General features: G+C 36.9%; 1 protein-coding gene and 1 long non-coding RNA gene across 2 annotated transcripts in view; both read right to left on the bottom strand.

Moving 5' to 3' along the window:
- The window catches only part of Fas2 (neural cell adhesion molecule fasciclin 2), an 858867-nt gene that overhangs the window by 753186 nt on the left and 83227 nt on the right, over nt 1-22454 (bottom strand). The window lies entirely within an intron of this gene.
- LOC145695114 (uncharacterized) overlaps nt 1-22454 on the bottom strand; it is a 288189-nt gene that overhangs the window by 264567 nt on the left and 1168 nt on the right. The gene's annotated exons all lie outside the window — the stretch shown is intronic.

Here is a 22454-nt window from a genome sequence, read left to right as displayed (position 1 = left end):
CTTCTCAATGGATGAATTACGTAATTTTGTGATTTCTGAAATGAAATAAAATAAAATCTTTAACATTCCATGTTCGTGTCTTTTAGGTTAAAGGAGCCAGATGATTAATGAAAATGGATGATAAAAAAAAATGTTGCGAGAACATGGAAGGGGAACGGGAGAACCTCGAGAAAACTCATGGCCACGATGTTCCCCACCACAAACTGTCAAAGCCTGGGATCGAACCAGGGACCCTTCATAAAAGAGGTGAGCTGTCAACAGAAATGCAAGATTACAAAATAAGAAAGTTTCCTCTTCTGAGGGGGGCAATTTCCCCCCCTGGATCCGCCCCTGGTGGTAGGTAGAGGGACATACGCTGACATACAGTGTGCTTCACATTTACTTTTATGCAGACACATTTCTTTGCCTGATTGTCTTTCAACTATTTGTTCTGCATAGTCTTCATTCGTTACCCAAATACAATTACAAAATTCTTTTCCTCTCGAAAAGTATATTTTGTTTCTATTGGAGCAGCTCTACCTCGTCTTGTAGGCAACACTACCTGAAACAAACGATACGGGACTTACGTCATATTTACCTATCTATTTAAGGCAAATGACCTGCCAATAACTGCAGAATATTGGCGATGGTGGTGTTAAAATAAACTCTTGTATATTTTCATTTTTGTCTTATTTTGAGACTAATGTTCAGTTGGACAATGGACATGATGATAAACTTAGGTTATTTCCTCCAGTTTTCAGTTTCCAAACTTGTTTTGAAGTTCACTCTTTTTAATCGAAAGCTGTCTACAATAAACAAATAAATTGACATCTTGAACTACATGGATTTTAAACAAGACGATACCAGAGAGATGCAAGGGGCGGGTGCCCTCACGAGGGCTACGCCTGCCCCCTTCAAGACTCTTAGAATCTCGAAACTTTATACATTCGATTGAACACGTCACTGTCATAATTAGTCTTATTATCAGGTTGCATTTGCCCCCACCCCCACCCCCACTCTTCATGTCCCACAAAGAAATTAAAGCTGGCGTTGTCATTGAAGACAACCTTTCTTTTGTTCTACTGTATGACACAGTTTATTAATTTGAAAAAAAAAACAAACAAACAAACAAAACTAAATAACTAGTTCAATTTATTATAGTTCTTCATCTTTCTTATGTTTACACCTCGGTATTTTTAATTCACGGAATATCGTAATCTAGTTCAGACATACGCAATAACTTGATAGAAATGAACGGGATCATAGTCATCCATTCCTATAGCAAAGAAACATTTCTTGAACTGCACATTATTCTCAGTGATAGTTTCAGATTTACACCGGATGTAACTTTCATTACACTGGGAGGTGAAAAGTAGCACTGCAAAACTACTGATATTCACATTAAGAACAAACGAAGACATGGTCTCGGAAGGGAATTTCCCTCCCACCTGAACCATCCTTTGAAATCACCATTGATTATTCCAGATATAATACATCGGATGTTGTTTTACTTACGTTGTCCAAGAAGATAAGATACTCTCTCATGTTACTGTTATGCAAGTTGAAAGCCCCTGTAACATGCACGAACATATTGCTGAAGAAGTGCTTATGTGCATTCTTGCAAATTTCCAAACTATGTAAACTACTAACGTAAACTGACTCTCATTACATCGCTCGAACACCGTACCTCTCAAACATATACGTAGATAAAAGGACCCTAGAGCCATTTCTGGAATTCTCAGAAGCAGCTAGCACAAACGGGTAATGGATAATGATCTGTTTGAAGAGAATCTCACCCTATTCTCTTTTCCATCAGGCAGAGAACAGTAGCCATCTGAGTTTGTGCAAACAACGTTTTCTCCTTTGCCTGCTCAGTTTTCTCCGTGTTGTTTCACAAAATTGCGAAAAGACTGCCTTGCATCTTCCTTGATTGATCACAGCAATTCATTTTGATGTCGCTTTTGGCTACCCGATGTCGTCTCTGGGTAAAGGAAGCGGCTAATAGAATATCTATGCATCGCTCTGGGCCTTGGGATTTCGCACGGACTAGCCATTTGTTTCTTATACCAACACACAAACATACAAGTGCTCTGGTTTGGTTTTCTCAATCTTCTCTTCCTCTTCTCCCGTTCCTCATTACACACACCTTGAATTGATATAGCTGTGAGGGGAGACATACATGCCTCACGAACTTGTACAGAGAAACGTATTGTTAACCGAGTCTAAAGATTTATTGTAGTGTAACGTTCACCTACGGCACATTATGGAGAAATTGACAACACAACAGGCTTCCAACAAAGATGGTGCTGAATTTCTTTACATTTATATCTAAAAGTATTTTTTTTTTCATTAAAATAATCTTCCAATCTTAGTATTACGTTTTCTCAAATGGTTATTAATATCATTTTATTAATTTACTTGCTGTATGTACGTACCAACGCCCTAGCCGTGATGGAATACTGACTCTCGTGAGATCAGCGAAGTCAGGCAGTGCTGGGTCTGGTCAGAGGAAAGATGGGTGACCGTTCGTACTTACCAGATGGTGTTAACATTGTGACGTTCACCCAGCGTCGTGAGGACAATCAGGGAGCTATTTGAAAGATCAAAGCAGATAACTCAGGTTTAGAAAGCTTAGCATACATGGCCAGGTAAGCCGGTTTGTTACTACAATTGCCCCACAGGCGTGATTTGGTTTTATCACGGTCGATTAAATTAGAGTTCGATTAAATTGATTAAAGGGTTTATTATCAAAATCTGACTAATTTTAGATTACAGTGTTGTTTAATTTCCAGCACAAATAAGCGAATATATATATAATTTCAATCCTTTATGGTATAATATAGCAACCGCGCAGCGCAGTACTAAATCCCCTGTATTTAATCCATTCAGTCCTTAATGAAAGGACCGATTCGGGTACATATCTACTATGGGCGGTCATTAACACCCATAAACTATCTATCTGGACTTTTAACCTGAACGTAGGTTCCAACCTATTTACGTAACTAGACAGGACCACTGACCGAAGGGAAGAGAGATAGAGTTGTCAGTTTCTTTATCCCGTGATTGAAAAACGAAAACTAGACGTTGGAGACTTGAGTTGGGTTGATTTTAACATCCCTTTCAGCAGTGAGGCTACATGAGACGGGACTCACTGATTAACGTTGACCTCAAACCACACGAGCGCCCGCCGGGAACCGAACCCGGGTCTCCCACGCCAAAGGCGTGTACGCTAACCGTTTAGCCACAAAGGAGCTCATTGGAGACTTAAGTGAAGGGATATATTGAGATTGGGTATTATACGTTTACAAGAACTGAGTAATGATGGCTTTCTTGCAGATTTATATTTACTTGCACATGACCAAGCTATGTTTTCTCCTACATTCTCATTTTACTAATTATTTTATATTCATTCATTTTTAATTATCATCCATCTCCTTTAGCCTAGAGGTCATAAGTGTAGGACTTAAAACCAGAAATTTTATTTTATTTAATTCTAGTACATCTGTGAACATGACTACAGAATAACTGTGAACATGAATATTCTGTATACAGTACAATAACTGCAATTTTAGGTCGATATTGAGAACATTTTCTTTAATAATGCTTTTGAATTACCAGAAAGCCTTGCATACCTATGTATCTACATAGAGTACATAGTTATGTTAGTAAATGCTTCGGTTTTTAGCACTGCCTGCCTAGCCTACTAATATGAATATCAATCCATCCATCCATTCTGCTGCCGACTTCATCAATTTAAACACTATACGTATATAGGCTAAGCCCCCCACAATCACGTCTTTCAAGACAATATAGCTGTTTTTCCATCATCACAAAAGCGGTTATTAAGTCTTTTGTATATGCGCCTTAGGATCTCATTTCTGAAGAACCCCTTTTGAAATAGGTGGAGCAGTTTGGCTGCTGTTCGACTAAGAACAAAAGAACATAGAAATGGTCTCTGTTGTCCCGCAAGGCCAAGCCAAGCGCAGGAAACGTCTGACTTTGCTGCAGTGGTGGTTCCACGCGAGAACGCAGGACAATTGAGAGGTCAAGAACCTCGGCATCCCTGTTGGGGGCGTTGCTGCCTTGTTGTCTGAGGGCCAAATCAGAGCATCCACGGGACGAAAGCTGTCATTGCATTGACTCGAAAATACTACGTATATACATCAAGACATGCATAGATAATAGATTTTCCTTTAACATTCCATACGTGAGTGCCATTCCGCTAGTAGGTGTCGTCCATCATGTGTGAGTGATCTTTCATTGTTTTCCAATACAAGCGTGGTTATAAGAGGTTTTCTCGCTTCAAGTGTCACTGGAGTCATGGCATGGTTAGATTACAAATCATGGTCCTTGTACCACCGACGCTGTTTTCTTCTCTGATTAATCACGCTATTTTCTCCTTCTTCTCTTCTTCAACCTTTTTTTTTTGGGGGGGAAGGGGGCATACGCCCTACTCGTTAACCGTCGAAACAACAGAACCTCATAAAAAATGACTTAAGAAAATTATGTAACATTTTACATACATATGTGTGATGAATAGAAAAAATTCCAACTCATGTAGGAAAAGTTCCTACTACATGTTGGGTTCACTGAATCTTACTGAACTTTCAAACACACTTAAAATCTGCCACATAATGCTACCCACAATCTTGCAGATTATAAGAATGGAATACATTTACATACATTCAGACGCCAGTTATTACAAAGAACTTTTTTTTTTGTTGCGCAGGGGGGGAGTTATTCCAAGCTGTCCCCTGAGCAACCGAATTGATATTATTTTTTTTTCTACTTGCACAGGCCAAGTATAATCATTGGTGAGGTGATCAGACAATATTGCACTAATTTGCATTATTTAGAGGTAGTTTATGCATAACCATTAGGAGTGTGCATGATCGTTAGAAAAATACAAAACAACAATAGATACGATCGGCTACGTAACTTCTTTTCACATATACTGTATACAGTACATAAATACACTATTCGTTCCAGCAGAATAGAAATGACCAATTATTAGTGATATACGAGCAACATGCTTTTTAGTGCCATAAAAATTACATTTTTCTCAAAAACTAAGCATAAGAATCTATCCACAATCATCTCTTTTAGTTCACCCTCAATGTGATTTATTAATTGATCTAATGTCTCATCCTTGGAAAATATTATTGTGAAATAAAAATTAAATTTTTAAAAGTTGATAATAATTTTGGTTTACACGTATCTCGTTAACTGTACAGTATAGTATTGTCTTGCTAGTCTTGCTTGTTCTTTTTTTTTTTAAAAAAAAAACTACAGCGAAATTAAACTACCGCTAATTTTAGCATTTTTCTGTAATATCTTCAAAACAAATAAAAATATTCGAAAAGCAGAAACGTAGTGAACTAGGCAATACGATTTTGCATGTGATACCGTTATCACAACTCATCTATCTGCTTTCGATTTGCAACTGTAGATTGATTTAACATTTTTTGCGGGTTCTGTAAATAGCAGTATACCAAAAGCAGATAGGTGAATTGTGGTAAAGGTATCACATGCAAAATCGTATTGTCTAGTTTACTACGTGTCTGCTTTTGGAATATTCTTATTTGTTTTGAAGACATTAGAGAAAAACCAAAATTAGCGGTAGTTTAATTTCGCTGTAGTGAAGACCCTTAAAAGTTACTGTATTTTTAATTGAAATCTCGTTCACTAGAAAACAATCATGTAGCTTTAGAATAAATTACTTATTGCATTATTTTTCTTGATCTTTTTTTTTTTTTTTTTTTTTTTGTCAGTGGTAATTCTAATTAGTGTATTTTTAATACCATGTGAAATTTCAGATAGCATTCCAGGGGGTTCCGCAAATCACTTGCCGAATGAACAGGGGGGCCGCGTTATCGGACAGTTTGGGAACCACTGGAATAAGCTACTTACTAAAAGCGAATGTTCTAAAACACATACTCACTAGATATAAACAATAATTGAAAAAGATAAATACGTTTGTTTCATTATCAAAAATAGCTATTGCAGTTCAAATATAAACATAGTTTGTTAAGTCACTCGAGACGACGCGTGCTATTATTACAGCGTCTGTCTGTTGTTGCCAAAGTTTTTTACCTCGTGCATGCGCGCGCCCAGTTCAACGAACGTGCCGCTCAAATACATATATACATAACAAACATGAATATAACGGTTCTGTCCTGTTCCTTGTTATGTTACGTCTACTTTACGATTCCTTTGAACGCTACATAAAAAGCATACACGTTGAATTATTGAACTGAAAACGAAAGGAGAAGGATGGAATATGCTTTTCTTATACTTGGCGACACTCCACAAGCATGTACTTCATGAATCACCTTCGTTTGGCTGTGTATAGCTTACGTGAAGAGAATGTAGCATTTGCCACAGACGATACTGAATAAAATTTATGAGTTCTGGTTATTACAAAGTAGGTTTATTATGAGGTAAACAAAAGATTCAAGAACTGTCGCAATATTAATTGACTTTTACCATATTTCGTTAAGATCAGGGGCGGATCCAGCACGGACTTCCTGGGGAGTGGTGGATTGTAAATACTGCTACTTAGAGCTACTTTTACGAGCTCCAAACTCTGGGATGGGTTTTATTTATATATAAAATAAGAAAGGTTTTTCTTCTGAGGGGGTGATTGCCCCGATCGCCCCCCCCCTCTGGTTAAGATGGGGTCAGAATAACTTTCCACTCCCATCCAGTTCTATTACAATTTCAAAACGGAAATTCAGTGTCAGTACTGAAATTAGTTTTATTAATTTGGCGGTAATGGCATATATAATATCTCAAATTGTTGATGATAAGAAAGCACATAGGGTTTCCCATGAAACAAGAGTTGAAACTGTTTCATTTCGAAAAGGCGTAGTAAAAGTGAAGTCATGGAAATTCTGCGTTGGCTCGTGGGCAATCCTAGAAGCACATATCGCAAGAAGTGACGATTGATTAAAAAAAAATCTTAGAAAGCATCCTCATATGATGTGAGGTACAAGTGGAGACACCTACATCCAGCAGTGCACTGACAACGGTTTACAATGAATTCAAAACTATTTACATGTTTGGACTCCTCCCAAGAAAAAAATATGCATTGAATATCAGTACCAGTACGAGCAGCAATAACAAACTAAATAAAATTTTGCCGTCACATATGTACTAACTTCGCAACCTCAATGACTTGATTAGTTGAGTTCGAGTTTAACGTCCCATTTCAGCGCCGAGACTGCATGAGCCATGGAGCTATACCGTAAGATCCGAACCACATGAACTTCTATCGAGAGCTGAACTCAGATTTTCCGCGCGGAAAACGTGTATGCTGACCATTTGGCCAAGATGAAGCTCTATTAGACTCCGAGCCTGAAGATTATATCATTGGTTCCGTTTACACAGCAGCTTCGTGACCGAAGTGCTAACAATCTTAACGTCCTTCGTTTACTGAGTTTATTGAGGAATTCTTTCTCCTCTTTTACCTAAATATATTATATGCGAATGGTGATGATCACAATTAGTGTCATGATGATTGTAGGAAGAATCCTGGAGCTACGAGTGAACATGTAACAAGTGTTCAGGGCCTAAGATTCAATTAGGTATTTCGAGAAACAAGGCACTAAGCAACCATGTAGTACCGCCCACGTTCAGTTTAACAATAGTACCTATTTAAAGAATACTATGAAGCACAGTATTAGTGTCTGAAGAGTGTTTTTAACCGTTGAATAGCTATTGTCTTAAATGTTTGTTTATTATCTCACAGATTACACTTATCGACGCCTTGACGACAAACGAAGTTCAATGTTTGGCGAACTACTAGCATTTTTTTTATATACAGTATATATACCTTAAAGTTCATATTAAAGTTGGAAAAGGAAAAATTCTTTGCGTACAGCCGTGAAAATATCAGTCACTAAGATCAGTTAATCACCAGACGACCATAGATATACGATCTGTTATTAGAGCAATCGAAATTATAAAATAGAGCATGCTGTTTCAATAACGATAAATAATATGGATTCTAGTTATTTGTAATTGATGACTATTCTACAGGATTTGGCGTGAAGTTGCTCTGCTCCTGTTAAGTAACACAACATACTGCTCAACGAGAAAACGAGTATTATCTCTGAGATAAGGATTTCAAGGAAACTAATTCTTTCTCCTCTTTTACCATGACCTTGTCACGGTAGAACTACCTTTGTTTTAAAGGCAGACATTAATGTACTCTTCTTCTTTGCCTTTTTCTTTATTGTAGTAAAAAGATTAGTTAAAATAATGTACCCGTAGTTCAAAAACAATAATTGGTTGAGTATTGCTACTTCTACGCACAGTAAGAATAATTTTCACACATATACAGGTGTAGCACAGTTAGCTACATTGTTCTATTACTTGATAGACGATCAGACAATAGACCCAACAGTGGGAAATGGTAAAGCTAGCCACGTGTGCCAACATTGCCTCTAGTTGGAATCGGTCGTTTTGCCTAGCGAATGCCAATCTAACATTGAAACAATGAGACATAGAAATTATTAAGTAAATGATGTCATATTGTTAGTTGGCCAACATACATTTTAAATTATTTTTGCATTTACGGAATAACCATCCAACGATTAGCCTAGACCAGTCTTTCTTAACTAAAGTCCGCGGACCCTTAACGAACCATGAAACAAATTTAGAGGGCTCGTGGCATTATTTACATTTCATAATTTATAAAAACATATTTAAATAATGCCATGATTCACGCGTATATTTCCTATATGTACTATATGTTGTATGCTTATAACATAAAGCATTGCATTTTTTCTTAATATTGTTACATGTCTCTCAACTACTACTACTACGCAAATACCAAAATTTAAAGGGATGAGGTCCATACTTTGCCTTAAAAATAAAAAGGTCTGCAACTGTGAAGTAACTGGGAACCACTGGCCGAAAGTATACTTACTATCATTACATGATGATATATTTTGAATAATAATACAAATCTATTTAAGGGCCGCGGAGGTTTAGTGGTAGAAAGTTCACCTCTGGTCCATGGGGTCCTGGTTCGATTTCAGCTCGCGCCAAGTGAACTTCCTAGTGGACAAACACCGTGTGCATGGGTTTTCTCGGGGTTCTCTTGTTTCCTCCCACTTTTTCATTCCATATTCATTTCTCATCATCACCGTCTCCTTTAGCCTAGCTGGTATAATCGTGGGACGTTAAACTGAAATATTTCATTTCATTCCAAATTTATTTAACCGTTTCGAAAACATAGCAAACAGTATCGAAATGGAGGGATTGATATTAAGTGAAACTTTCAGCAACTTAGATGCTTCTTAACTAGACAACATCTCTACCAATATAATAATAATAAAAAGAAAATTGCCCTTGAAATATGAGATGGTAACATTGAGCGATCATTGTACAGGTTAAAGGGCATGAAACTTTTGAAACCAGAACGAAAAGTAAGACACTGGAAATGTATATGGGTCAACACGTGCTTAACGAACATTAGGTGCTGTAGCAGAGCTGCACACTCACTTTCACCTTTCCACTTTAGTTAAAGATTCACCACAGACAATACTCAGAAAACGGCTAATAATTTGGATGGCTTGAGTATCCGGCTGCATAGCCTACTGACTGCAAAGAATTAAATCTCGTAGCTGTAAGATTCATGCCAATAACCAGATGGAAGTAATGATTTTGTATTTTACAAAAATAACAAATCTAGCCAATACATTAAATTAAAACTTGTATTGGGAATGTGAAGCTTCACCTAAAGCTAATACCTATACTAGCCTCAAGCTCTATGAATCGTTAAGCGTTACCGCCAGGCATTGACGTACAAAACCAAGTACGGTATGTGTTCGTTCATAGCTCGCAACTAACCACTGACTGATCTGCCGCTGGAAGCCTTTTTCACTTGTGTTAATAATGTGGATTATTTTTTTTTTAAAAAAATAAACAATAACAACGCATTGATACCTGATGTGATTTTTTTAGATTTTAAATAAAATTTTACAATCTAATACGGAATTCGTTAAGTAAACCCACTTATAATGGTAAAAATAGATAAATCATCATGTTCAGGCGGAATGCACTATCTAGTAAGTGTTAAGTTCGTTTCATTTGTATGTGCTTTGCTTTAATTTACAATGATTCATTCAACCGTATCCTCTTGGGGCCGCGGTGGCTCAGTGGTAGAGCGTTTACCGCTGGTGTATGTGGTCCCTGGTTCGATCCCAGCTCGGCCCAGTGAACTTTGTTGTGGATAAACACCGTGTGCGTGGGCTTTCCAGAGGTTCTCCGTTTCCTTCCACTTTCTTCATTTCACTATTTCATTCCTTCATTCCTTTTCATCATCGCCGTCTCCTTTAGCCTAGCCGGCATAAGCGTGAGTCGTAGAACTCAAAGATTTCATTTCATTTTCATTTTCAACAGTATCCTCGAATGTTGCAACTTTTAACTCATTTCCCGACGTCATAGAATGATGAAATTTTGCACAGTGACGTAAGTAGAGTGATAGTAAAACATTCCATTATTATTTTATATACAGCATTTCTACATACTTGATTTGCTCAAGTCAGGGGTATAGAAGCAAAACATGTCAAATCCATTTTTCAATATATCCTAGTCCATTATGTAACCTACAATGCTTCGGAGGCGGCATGTACAGTATAACATCCAGGCAATCTTTGTAAATTATATTTCAGATTGTTAAAAAGTGCAACAGACTTCAAGAATTGACTGAATGTGAAAATATAATAAAAACGTGAAAACTAATAAACTTTAAAAAAAAATAATATAATTAATGCTTTTATAAAATGCACAAAAAGGAGATTCTTTTGTATATAAAAATGAAAACTGATTGCTGATAATGATCGCGATTGATTATAATGGATTCTAGCGAACCACTTCAGACAGCCTAAAAGTAATTTTAAACTAATCACTGAGCAAAACTTTAAGTTTATTGTAAAGCTTATTAACGTGTAACAGTTGTGTTTAACTATCCACTTTGCCTTCAGTGTCTGATGAAGCCAAGTGGATAGTTAACACAACTGTTACACTTAATAATTTTTACAATAAACGTAATGTTTTGCTCAGTGATTAGTTTAAATCAAATAAAGAAAATTAATAGTTAAGGAAATACTATTTATGCATGACAAAATAAAAGCATGGGAAGCGCTCTCATAATATAAATTGATTGAGAGTACTCCCCATGCTTCTCCTTTTGGTCAGCACATTAATAGTTTTTTAAAGTAATTTTTTGAAAACAGAATTATTGTTTACTTTTAAGAACGGTTTGTTTTATTCATTTGTTAATTTTTAAACGGAAACCATGCTTTTCATACTATAGGCTTGCTACGTCCGTCACTTCGCACGATAACTCTTGAACGGAAGTGAATTTTTTTCGCAATCGTTAACTAGAGCTACAGAGCTGCAATCTCGACCGAGTTCGTTAATAGTTTCATCCGTTAACATCTTAACGGGTAAACGGTGACTTCATGTATTACATCCGTTACTTAATATAATTACTCTTGAACAAAAGAAAATTTCTGAATTCTGCTTTACGCAAAATATATTTATATTGTGTCTAAAGGGCAATGAAGACCATACTCTTACTAGGAGCCGAACCTGACAGTACACACCCATCAGAGGAAGTCTAAAGAATATTCCGAAATCTTCAGTAATAACCTCTCTCAATTGGGAAACCCCAGGTTTGATTCCTTTTGTTGATTTCATCGTTCCTCATCGAATGCAAAAATTGAGGCATCAATACACATCTCACTGTTATCGTACTTCTTCATAATGAACAATAATCAGAATCAGGCGAAATTACCGAACACATGCCCATAGAATATAAACACAAGATTCTAGCTTATACTGTCTTGCGGTAAACGATACCACGAATATGCATACGCGATTTCACCTAGTTTTGGGGGAATTACAACCTGTCCCAGGTTCCGATTGAAATGTGAACATTAACTACGTACATACAACCTATTCAAGTGCTACGATGCTGATTAAAAAAGAGCTGTAGCGATATCACATGTCTTGCAGAGTAAGTGTTTGTACTGTTGTCCGAAAGAAAAATAAATCAGAAACAATTAACAATTCAGTTATTTTTTTCTTTAGGAGAAACATCGACTTATTGAATTATTTGCCCGTTCAGCAATACAATTTAGCATTTCCGTTCAAATTATAGAATCAATTCTTCCTGTTTACCACCCTCTCACGAGGTAATGGACCTTAGGGTTTCCGATCCATTATATAATTACTTCCTCCTCTTCACATGCACGTCGAGACCTCTGAACCATATAGGCCTACTAAGCAAGGAAGAGAGAGAGAGAGAGAGAGAGGGTTGAAATAAATCCTAGCCTGGAACAGTCACAGAATGCTGCAATGCAACAAACGGAAACACTAATATACCACAAACACATGAATTATCACAGAAACCATTAAGAACATCCTCTGCGGCACACAATCGCGCTAATACTCTATTCATAGCGCATTCCAATGATTAACCGAGTGTGTAGGGTATTAACGCATACGATACAAAGAAACAGCATCTCTTTCTTTTACCCCCTTCTCTTTCATTGCCTTAACCTTGACACACAATTGGCACATTCACACATACAGCAAAACGACGGAACGGATATGGAAATATTTACGATGGCATATCCAGTTTTCTTTGGCAAACTCTCAATGCCTCTTTTCTCTTCTGTCACGCCTAGTTGCTACAAGCACCCACGACCTCCACATACACACAAAAAATTAGCATACAAAACACATTTCCTGTTTTAAACAACGAACCCCCTGCCGCTGATGTAATTTCGTTCTAAAACGTACTAAAACACAAGGATGCTGCAGGACGCGAAAGTGCAACTACTTCGCAGTGTTGTTACAATCAGGAAATTAACACAGAAAGTTGTTTATAAGGGCCGGTGAAGTGAGTCACTGAAGATGGACGGATGTTGATGTTATGTCGATTTTTCTTCACAAAAACGAGGGAGGAAGCCGACCACAAATAAGAAACAGTCTTCTATAGTTCGTCGAAATGGATTTTTTAAAGTAGTGGATAAAAGGATTCTTTCAACACTTGAATTGCATGATACCTGCTAACACCCACTATTGGAGAAACCTACTGAGTTGAGCTTCTTACCATGCCGGTCTACACTGAATTACAGTAAGATTACGAAGTACACAAATCATTATCTATCTCAAATTCATAGTCAACAAAAGGGATATGAGTGAAGTTGCTTAACTGGACAAGGTCATATACGTTCCTTTGCTTTGTCAAGGCACACGAAGTCTACCAGTTATCTTGCTTGCTTAGGACAGACATTATTTTCCGGCAAATGCATTATCTGCACTAAGTTTCGTGCCCTATTAGCGACTTCTTCACACGAAACACAACTGTATCGGTAATTACACACTTTTATTACATTAAAGCAGGCAAGGGAACCAGGCGCAATCGTTACCGCAATTCCTACATAAAATAACCAAGACAATTACGTACGCATATTGTCATATCACATAGTGCAATGCATTGTTTTCAGTTCAAGCAACTTTGGTTCCTGTCTGTTTAAAGCATCATAATAACGAATCCATCTTCCGTTACTCACGTACAGGAACATTTACGCCCTGGACAATGTTCAACTGAACGAAGAAGGAAATGGTCGATTTTTTTTCTTTTCTTTTGCCTGTGTTTTCCGGAAAATTCTTGAAAACATAAATCAAGAATAAAGCTTCCAATTGAAGTACATGATAATTTGATTTTACGTTTAGTGTTGAGCTCCCTCGTGGCTAAGCGGTTAGCGTACGCGCCTTTGGCGTGGGAGACCCGGGTTCGATTCTTGGCGGGAGCTCATGTGGTTCGGATTGCACGTTAATCAGTAGGTCCATGTCTCATATAGCCTCGCTGCTCAACGGGACGTTAAACTCAAAACCAATCAATCAGTTTAGCGTTCCTTTCAGCAACGAGGCTATATGAGACATGGACCTACACCTTAACGTGGGATCTGAACCACATGATCTCCAGCCGGAAATCGAACTCGGACCTCCACCGTTAAAAACGCGTACGCTATGAAGCATATGAGTAAATTTAGTTTTCAATAAGATATTCATATTTACATATCTATCACGGTGACTCAAAAGAATACAGTGTCCTTACGTAAAGGGCATCTCTATTTAGGATAGGCCATAGGAGTCCAAATGGCTGTGTGGAAATAAGGCCAACACGTTTTGATCTCATTCTCTTCCAGGTTTCCTTAGGTAATTACATCACTGAAGCTGCGTAAATCCTTGCCACTGGGTAAATCCAGTTTATCACACTTGAAGAAACTCTCGTCTCTACCGGGGATCAAACTCTGGCCCCTGACTTGGTACATAAAAACCTTATCAACTACGCTACCTAGAACCTAAGAATACGTGAGAGCATTTCATACTGGAAACATATTCAATAGAAAGGGGAAAGAAAGTTTCGGAAGGAAATCGGCCATGGTTTATAATTAGGTAAAATCCAACTATTAGTCTCATTTAATATAAGAATCCAAGGAGCGAAGCAAGGTTTCTAACAGTTCATTTGCTTACACTATGATTGATATTTATGATTAGCGTTTTGCAAGATTTACGAATTCTATGTGAAGGTGTAAACATTGTCTGTGTCGCGCTTTTTTTTTTCTTTGACGTAGAAGATTGTGTTCGTACTTCCTTAGTTCAAAAATGTTTTCTCCTTCCAATCCCAGTTGTACCTGGATAAATCAAAGATAATAAGTCAAAGTTAACATCTGACAAATTACATCGTTGACGTTTCTTTTTAATTTTATTTTATTTTATTTTATTTTATTTTTTTGTGAATTTTACGCACAAGATTGTGCTCCGCAATTGAGGTAGACGGTAATGATGAGATGGATGATAACTGTGGAATGGAGAATGGGTAGGAAACGGAGAACTATGAGAAAACACACACACGGTGTTTGTTGCCAAAAGGAAAAATGTGGAAGCTGATTCGAACCAGGAACGCCATGCATCGGATGTGAGCACCACTGAGAAATCGCGGTCCTCTCTCTCTTTAATATCTTATAGACTGGCACTCAGTAGTTTAGTGGTAGAGAGAACACTTACGTACGCTGAACGTGAGAAATAGCTCGAACCCTGGTTGAAGACAATATAGAATAGTAAAGAACGATCTATACTATGGGGCGTGGTCTTGCATAATGATCTGTTTGTGTATCAACTGACTGCAGCAGATACAAGCCCAGTCAAGCCTAACCCAAAGAAGTTAAAAGAAACTTCTGTCTTTCATACCCTTGGTGTTGTATAAAAACACAAAAGTTCAAACTAAAATATTTGGAGGGGGAATGCAATTGTCGTAAACCTAACTTCAATGGCATATTTCAATGATTTCTAGACTAGGTTTCCAAGACGTTCTATGCTAACATAGAATATTTATCTATTCTGAAATTGGGGCCGTGGTAGCTCAGTTGTAGAGCTTTCACCTCTGGTGAATAGGGTCACTAGTTCGATCCCAGTTCGCGCCAAGGGGGTTTTGTGGTGGAGAGAAGGAAAGTATATCTTAACTGATCATGATTTTTTACCTTAATCTCAGCAAATCAAAATCATTTCTAAATTTATGTTCCCTACTAACCTGTATTACGCAAAGAGGACTGCGTGTGTGGATGAAAAAGCCAGGCGACTATAAGAATTACAAAAGGCTCAAATCTTCTATTTTGACTTTCCGAGTAAAGAAAGAACCTGGGAAAGCCTCGGCAAAGTTTGTTGTGGGAATTAAACACGGGATGTTCTGAATGTGAGTTACATGTTTTAGACATTTAGCTCGTTTAAATTCGTTTGCTTACTTATTATTATTATTATCATTAAAATGATGCACTAGGACTTATAGGATTGTACTGTTAGTAGGTCTGTCCATCCGTCTGTCTGTTACTTCACACGATAATTAACGAAAGCGAAATTAAGGATTCTGTTCTTTACAATAGACAGTGGATATCCACACCCTGTTTAAAGTCTATAACATCCCTAACTTCTATGCAACCTGCACAGTACCAAATAAATGTCTATAATAAAGGGATGAGTATAGAAAAGTTGTTATCCATATCCTATACATGGAGTGGCGTGATTCTCTTTACTGCATTTACCAGATTACTGTTACTTTGAGTTGTATGTTGCGCCCTTGTACAACGTCAAGGTTATGAAGGATGCATGCTATTACTAACGTGCTCTGAACCAGACCTGACTTGAGTTCGGTGCAATTGGCTTGTGCACAGAACATCATACAAGTTCAACCTTCACAACATTAGACCGTGTCCCACCATACTATCTAGCCTCAAAGAGAACTGGATTCCAGAACCACATCACCCGGCCTCAGTGCTATTATTGTTAATGTAGGACGGACAGTCTAAAGAGAAAATCCTGTTTGTCCCATTCTTACAAAATTCGTCGATTCTATTATACTTCCATGCTTGGTTGTACGTCTGTGGGCCGACGCCTGTCTTGGTCTGGCGACTATAATGTGCGTTCATAAAACGAAAATATAAACTCATAATGTATATACTATAACAAAGCATATGGTGAGTTTTCTTTTTCTTTTTTTTTTTTTTTTTAAAAAAAAAGAGAACACATTTTTAAGTGAAAACTTCAAGTAACTTGTGAAAGAACAGTCCCAATCATACGATTTCCAAACCTCACGTAATTCATGAATTTCTTGTTACTCTCCTGTAACAGTATTCTCATTTTGTATTTTTACATTTAAAATAACATAAGCTGGTAATGTAAATGACCGATTTCTCTTTTCTTAGTGCCATTTACGTATAAGGTGTCACACGGAATATATCAAATATAGAGGACACCTATTTCAAAAGAATTAGTCACCCTGCTTTCTAGAAGAGAAAATCAATTTAAAATCGATTATAAGAATAGTGGTACAGAAATGCATATATATTATGTCAATATGATAAATCTTAATGTACACTCATGTCCAAAATTATTGTCGCATGTCTATAAATGCATAGTTGTAGGAATATAATTTGATAACGAATTTGTCCGGTATTTCTTATAATGTTAGTATGTGTATAATCGGCAAAGACATGTACCGGTATGTGGCAAATTTCATGTCAAAAGAGCAGTAAATAAGAACAATAAAACGAAAATAAAACTTTCTTGTCCATTTAGCAACATTTTGATTTATTCATTCTAATTTTCGTATTTATAATTATTTTTCTATGAAATTTACCACAGACACATTTCCCGATTATACACACATTGTCAGTATTAAAAGTACCCTGCAAAATCATTATCGAATTATTATTCTTACAAGACAGTTATAGATATGCGACAATCATTTTGTATGAGTGTACATGATGTCTATTCGCAAAATTTTGCTGGTTCTCTCGGTTTCGATCAAATAAATTTCAAACACTTCTACAATAATAATAATAATAATAATAATAATAATAATAATAATAATAATAATAATAATAATAATAATAATAATAATAATAATAATAATAATAATAATAATGTCTGGAATTGAAACCGTCAAGTCACTGTAATTATTCTTCCTTACCAATAAATTAATCGAACTTACATCAAAAGGAATTATTCAACGACCACACAGATCAGTGGCGTATTTACGATTTTGTTTCGGGAGGGGCTTTGCTAACTTTCGGGAGGGGGCTTTGCCTGGAAATGTGAAAATTCTGCAAGATATTTCATTTACTTTACTATACTAAGTAAGATTTCGGGGGGGGGCTTAAGCCCGGAAGCCACCCCTAAATACGCCACTGACACGGATGCTTAGCTAATTGTCTGGCGTTACAACGGTAACTAACTCTATTGGTCCTTAGTCGAATGACACGTGGTTAGCATATTACGTCAGATCACCATTACTTTTGACTTCCTGGGTCGGGGATTGATACCTCTTTATACCCCAATTTCCTCACGATGGTGGATCCAAATCGAAATTTTTATATATCACCGGAAATCGAAGCCAGGACCAAGTACTAAACGAACGCGCCTTAACGATTCAACTACTATCGGGTCAATTATTACACTTTGCCGTATAAAACAGGCAAACCTGACTCCAATAGCGCAATTAATCTCAATAAAACCATGAAATGATGCATTGAAACGTTAAGTAAAGACTAATTCAAATAAAGCATTAAACATTTTAACCATACAAGATACTAAGTAAGTTACACCGGAAATTATATGATATCTTAAGTAAATGACTATAGCTCTGCCCTCTGATCTAGTGGTTAGTGTGCGCACCTTCGATGTACGTAGTTCCGGGTTCGGTTCCCAGTGGGAGAATATTGAACGTACTACGGTAGTTTGGGTTCCACATTAAGTTATACAACGATGTCTCATATCAAGGTGGTAAAGAGGGACGCTACACTTCAACAAAGAAACAATATACGTGAATTATACTTACATTACACACGAAGTAAATAACTTTAGCAATGCAAGGAACAGTGCCTTTTATAGGGCCTATACATCAACGGACATGGATTTTTTAATGCATTCTCATGTATCTTGTTTATTTATAAATTATCGACTCACATACTGCAAGTTAACTAGAATACAAACTATGTTCCGCGCGGTGCACGCATCACACATTCGAACATACTTTTAAAAAACTGACACTCGTTTTACAAACATTTTCGCATTTTGCTTGTGGCTGCATTCCGTTCGTTTCACCCACAACGAGAAGCCGCAAAAATCATGGGCCTTCACATGTATGACTGATGTCTATCTTTGCATTTCACAGTACTGTATTACCATTCTTATTCTCAGATGCATTAGTATGCCCATCTATTTTTTTCTATTTTTACTGAATTGGTTTACTGGTATTATTTTGTGTAGAAGCACAACTCTTTTCTTCTCGATAGCAGCGAATATACATTATGGCCTTATGTAATCGCGAGATCATGAGTAACGAAACCTATTAAGACCGAGAGTTGTAGCGTGTCGCTCTGGTATGATTAGCGTAAGCTCTTTTGGCGCAGGAGACGCTGGTTCGATTCTCAGTGAGAGCTCATGTAGTCCGCATCCCATGTTAAGCTGTAGGTTCACGTCTAATACAGCCTTGTTGCGGAAAGGGACGCGAAACTCTAATCCAACTAACCACCCCTATCATATTAATATTAGGTACATAAATTTTTGGCTTGGTTCTTCATCTATACAACTATGAGATGTACTATCAGTAAACTTGGAACATGTGAACGCAAACATGCACACCGAAAGCGAGCACTATACGGTAATTGTCAAGACACTGTGAGACTTGTTTCTTTGATGAGAAATGTTGATGGTCATACATGCAAAACTTTTGGTGAATAATTTTAATACGAGGAAATATACGAAATGATGAAATCAGCACTGCCTAGAAGGATGCGTCATGAAGTGCTTCACTTAAAAGAATTTACAAAGGAAGTCGATAAAGAAGCGTCTAAAAATCTGAAATAGTCACCATCTAAAAATTAGTATTTAAAGAGGCGAGTTTTGATCAAGAAGCGCAGTCCAAGGCTTGGGGAAGGGGAATATTGAAGATATATAATTACCTTTTAGGGCATGAGACATAAAAGTAAGATAATTTTTGAGAAGGGGCGCCATAGACCATAATTTCGCTGGGCACCTTTGAAAAAGTCAACTCTTGCCGTCCTTTTGATGATGAACATACTCCAGGTTTCAAGTCGTGGCGAAGTTTCAGAAAAGTAGAAAACTTTTTTTCTCGCGACACGTACTTCTCTACATTTCTCATACTTCTTTTGCTTCCATGATGTCAGTTTGTCAGGGAAAACTCCTATTTTGTGTGACTAAGGAAATTCCTGGAAACCAATCCAGTCAACCTGAGCAAAGACTCAAACCTGTGCAAACTCTTCGCATAAAAAAACACTTTTATGATATAAGCGACACGCTAATATGAGTTAAAGAAGTCAATATATGCAGTAAAATCGACCCATATTATGAAGCATATTCATTTCATGCGATTTGTATGTCGTTTGGTTACATATAAAGAAAATGCCGTCATTCACTGGAAAAAAAAAAAAAAAATTAGAAGTGTGCATTGATTCTGGTGTCACATCCTAAAAATATGTAGTCGTAGAAACGTAGAACACACAGTTATATTTTGGGTATCAGATGGACGGACTGCACTCGGAAAATTTACAGCCACGTAAAACTTGGGACACAGTCACACGTGGGAACAACAAAAGTAAATTGCAGAACTAGTTCTAAAACTATCAAGTGATTCCCGGGAAAATGCCGAATAGTTCCGATGCAATTGTGGAAGTCTGAAACAGAATTAGTGTTACATGACCCTTTTCACATACCGGGAAATGTATTACGCTTATTTTAAAGATAAAGGATGCAATAATAATAATAATAATAATAATAATAATAATAATAATAATAATAATAATAATAATAATAATAATAATGTTTTATTTTATCATAAGGACTAGCTGACCATAATTGGTAACTTTAAAAGCCTAATCTTAGCATTACCGGAATTCTCTAGCCAAGTTATTTGGTTCCCCTCAGTTCTATTACTCGGAGAAACGTCACACTAAGCTTAAAACTGTGTTTCTAAAAACTGTAAGCATTTAACTGTCTTTACTTTGTTCCAGCGATCTGTCTCGTATTTCTGAACATGCGTGGCTATAGTACTTACGTATACTTTAGTCCAGAGCAATGATGACGATAGACGGAGCGAAGACAATAGTAGCGTACCTAGGATTATTTTTAGGGGGACCACTGAGTTGGCCACTAATTATTATGTATAAACTGCGTAAACACGAATAGCTCCCCCTGAAGGCCTGTAAAGTATATATATTCATGATTGAAGCTTTTCCAGGGTTTTCAGGTAACCTAAAATCTGATACGACCATTGCCTTTGGTACACTTAAGCGAGGTGGAAACATTTTTCATAAAAAAAAGTATCTATATAATGTATTAAGGCTCTACTTCCTGTTTCTTTTCCTAGTGTTCATCTCAAAATTGAAAATCTTGGAATTAGCCATGGTTGTGAGTATATTTAAAAAAATAAGTTCTAAATGTTTGATAGTACAAAATAATTATCAATAATTACTATGTTTTCCAATATTTTAGTTAGTGGCAACATGGCCACTATTGAGCAGGGCGTCACTTGTGGAGAGGAAGCAGTTCTCGAGTACGAGATTCGCCACTGGGGGCAGTTTCCCCCAGAAATGATGATCACGTAATATATTCAGTACTCAAAAACTAGCTGTTCCCCTAATGGTCTACCCCTCCACTTGCCCCACCCAAGAAATGAAAATTGGCGATGCCACTGGTCCAGGGATCGACTTCTGAAAGGAGCACAGTAATTACGGCTTTTACTCATGTTAGCAACGACAGACAGGAAGCTACTTGATCATGATATCACCCTTTGGGCCAAGTCAGCCAGAATGGCATAATAATGGCATTTAGAAATGATCTATCATCTTACGTATCATCATGAGGTAGACACGGTTTATTATTAAATTAGACACATAATGCTAATGTAATGTCTATGCTTTGGTCCTAACGCAATAATGATTATCTATATTTTAGTATTATTAATAATGTTTATTTCAATGTTATAAGTAAACAGCATGTTTGAAGATACATTAATCGAACTGCTTTACGAAGGTAAGCGCTCTACAACTGAACTATCATAGTTCTATTGCGCTTCTTTGTATTATAGCGATGTTCTCGTACAATGGCTTGTGCTTCTAAGCAAATAACAAGGTACCGTACAGTTTGAAAAACTTTTACCGCACTATGTTGTTTACGTTCATATTTGCACCCATCGTAAAATCAAAACCTTTTGTCGATGAAACTGCAGGTCCTGTTTCCTTAAACTACTCATCCTTCTGATGACGACGACGGCAAATAATTAAATAAAAGTATTCATTTACACGTTTACTTATTTTAAACGTACTGAACCAAGTCTCTATGACGTTTATGCACTCATACTACAAAGTAAGCGGAAGAAAGAAAAAACCGAGAATCGAAACTAAAATTTCCACATACAAAATCGTTTACATAGGCTACACAGTATCTGGAGTATTCAATCTCTATCTGCATGTTCAATAGCCAGGCTACATAAGACGCAGGTTTACGTCTAAATGTGGAAATGCAATTATGTCTGTCTACCGGGAATCAAACCCGCATCACTCATACAAAAAGTATGGTTGCTAACCATTTCGTTACTCGAGTGCTCTACAAAGTTTTTTTTTTTTTTTTTTTTTTTTAAATAACGATGAGAAGAAAGAAAAATTCTGTAAATGGTACTCAACAAATATACATTTTAAAGCTAATTATCTCCAACCAAATTATTAATAAAAGAAAACATTTCCTTCCTAAGCCGGATATTGCAGATTTTAACTAAATTCACATTCTTTGGGGAAGCAAGATGTAAATTTGCTACCGTCGAATAATTTTGCACTACGATTTTCGCTAACCTGAAGTTCATGGTCGAACCTTGT

The sequence above is a fragment of the Thermobia domestica genome, chromosome 9 (genome assembly GCF_964235325.1).
Source record: "Thermobia domestica chromosome 9, izTheDome1.hap1.1, whole genome shotgun sequence".
Lineage (NCBI taxonomy): Eukaryota > Metazoa > Arthropoda > Insecta > Zygentoma > Lepismatidae > Thermobia > Thermobia domestica.
This window is presented reverse-complemented; position numbering and strand designations above follow the sequence as displayed.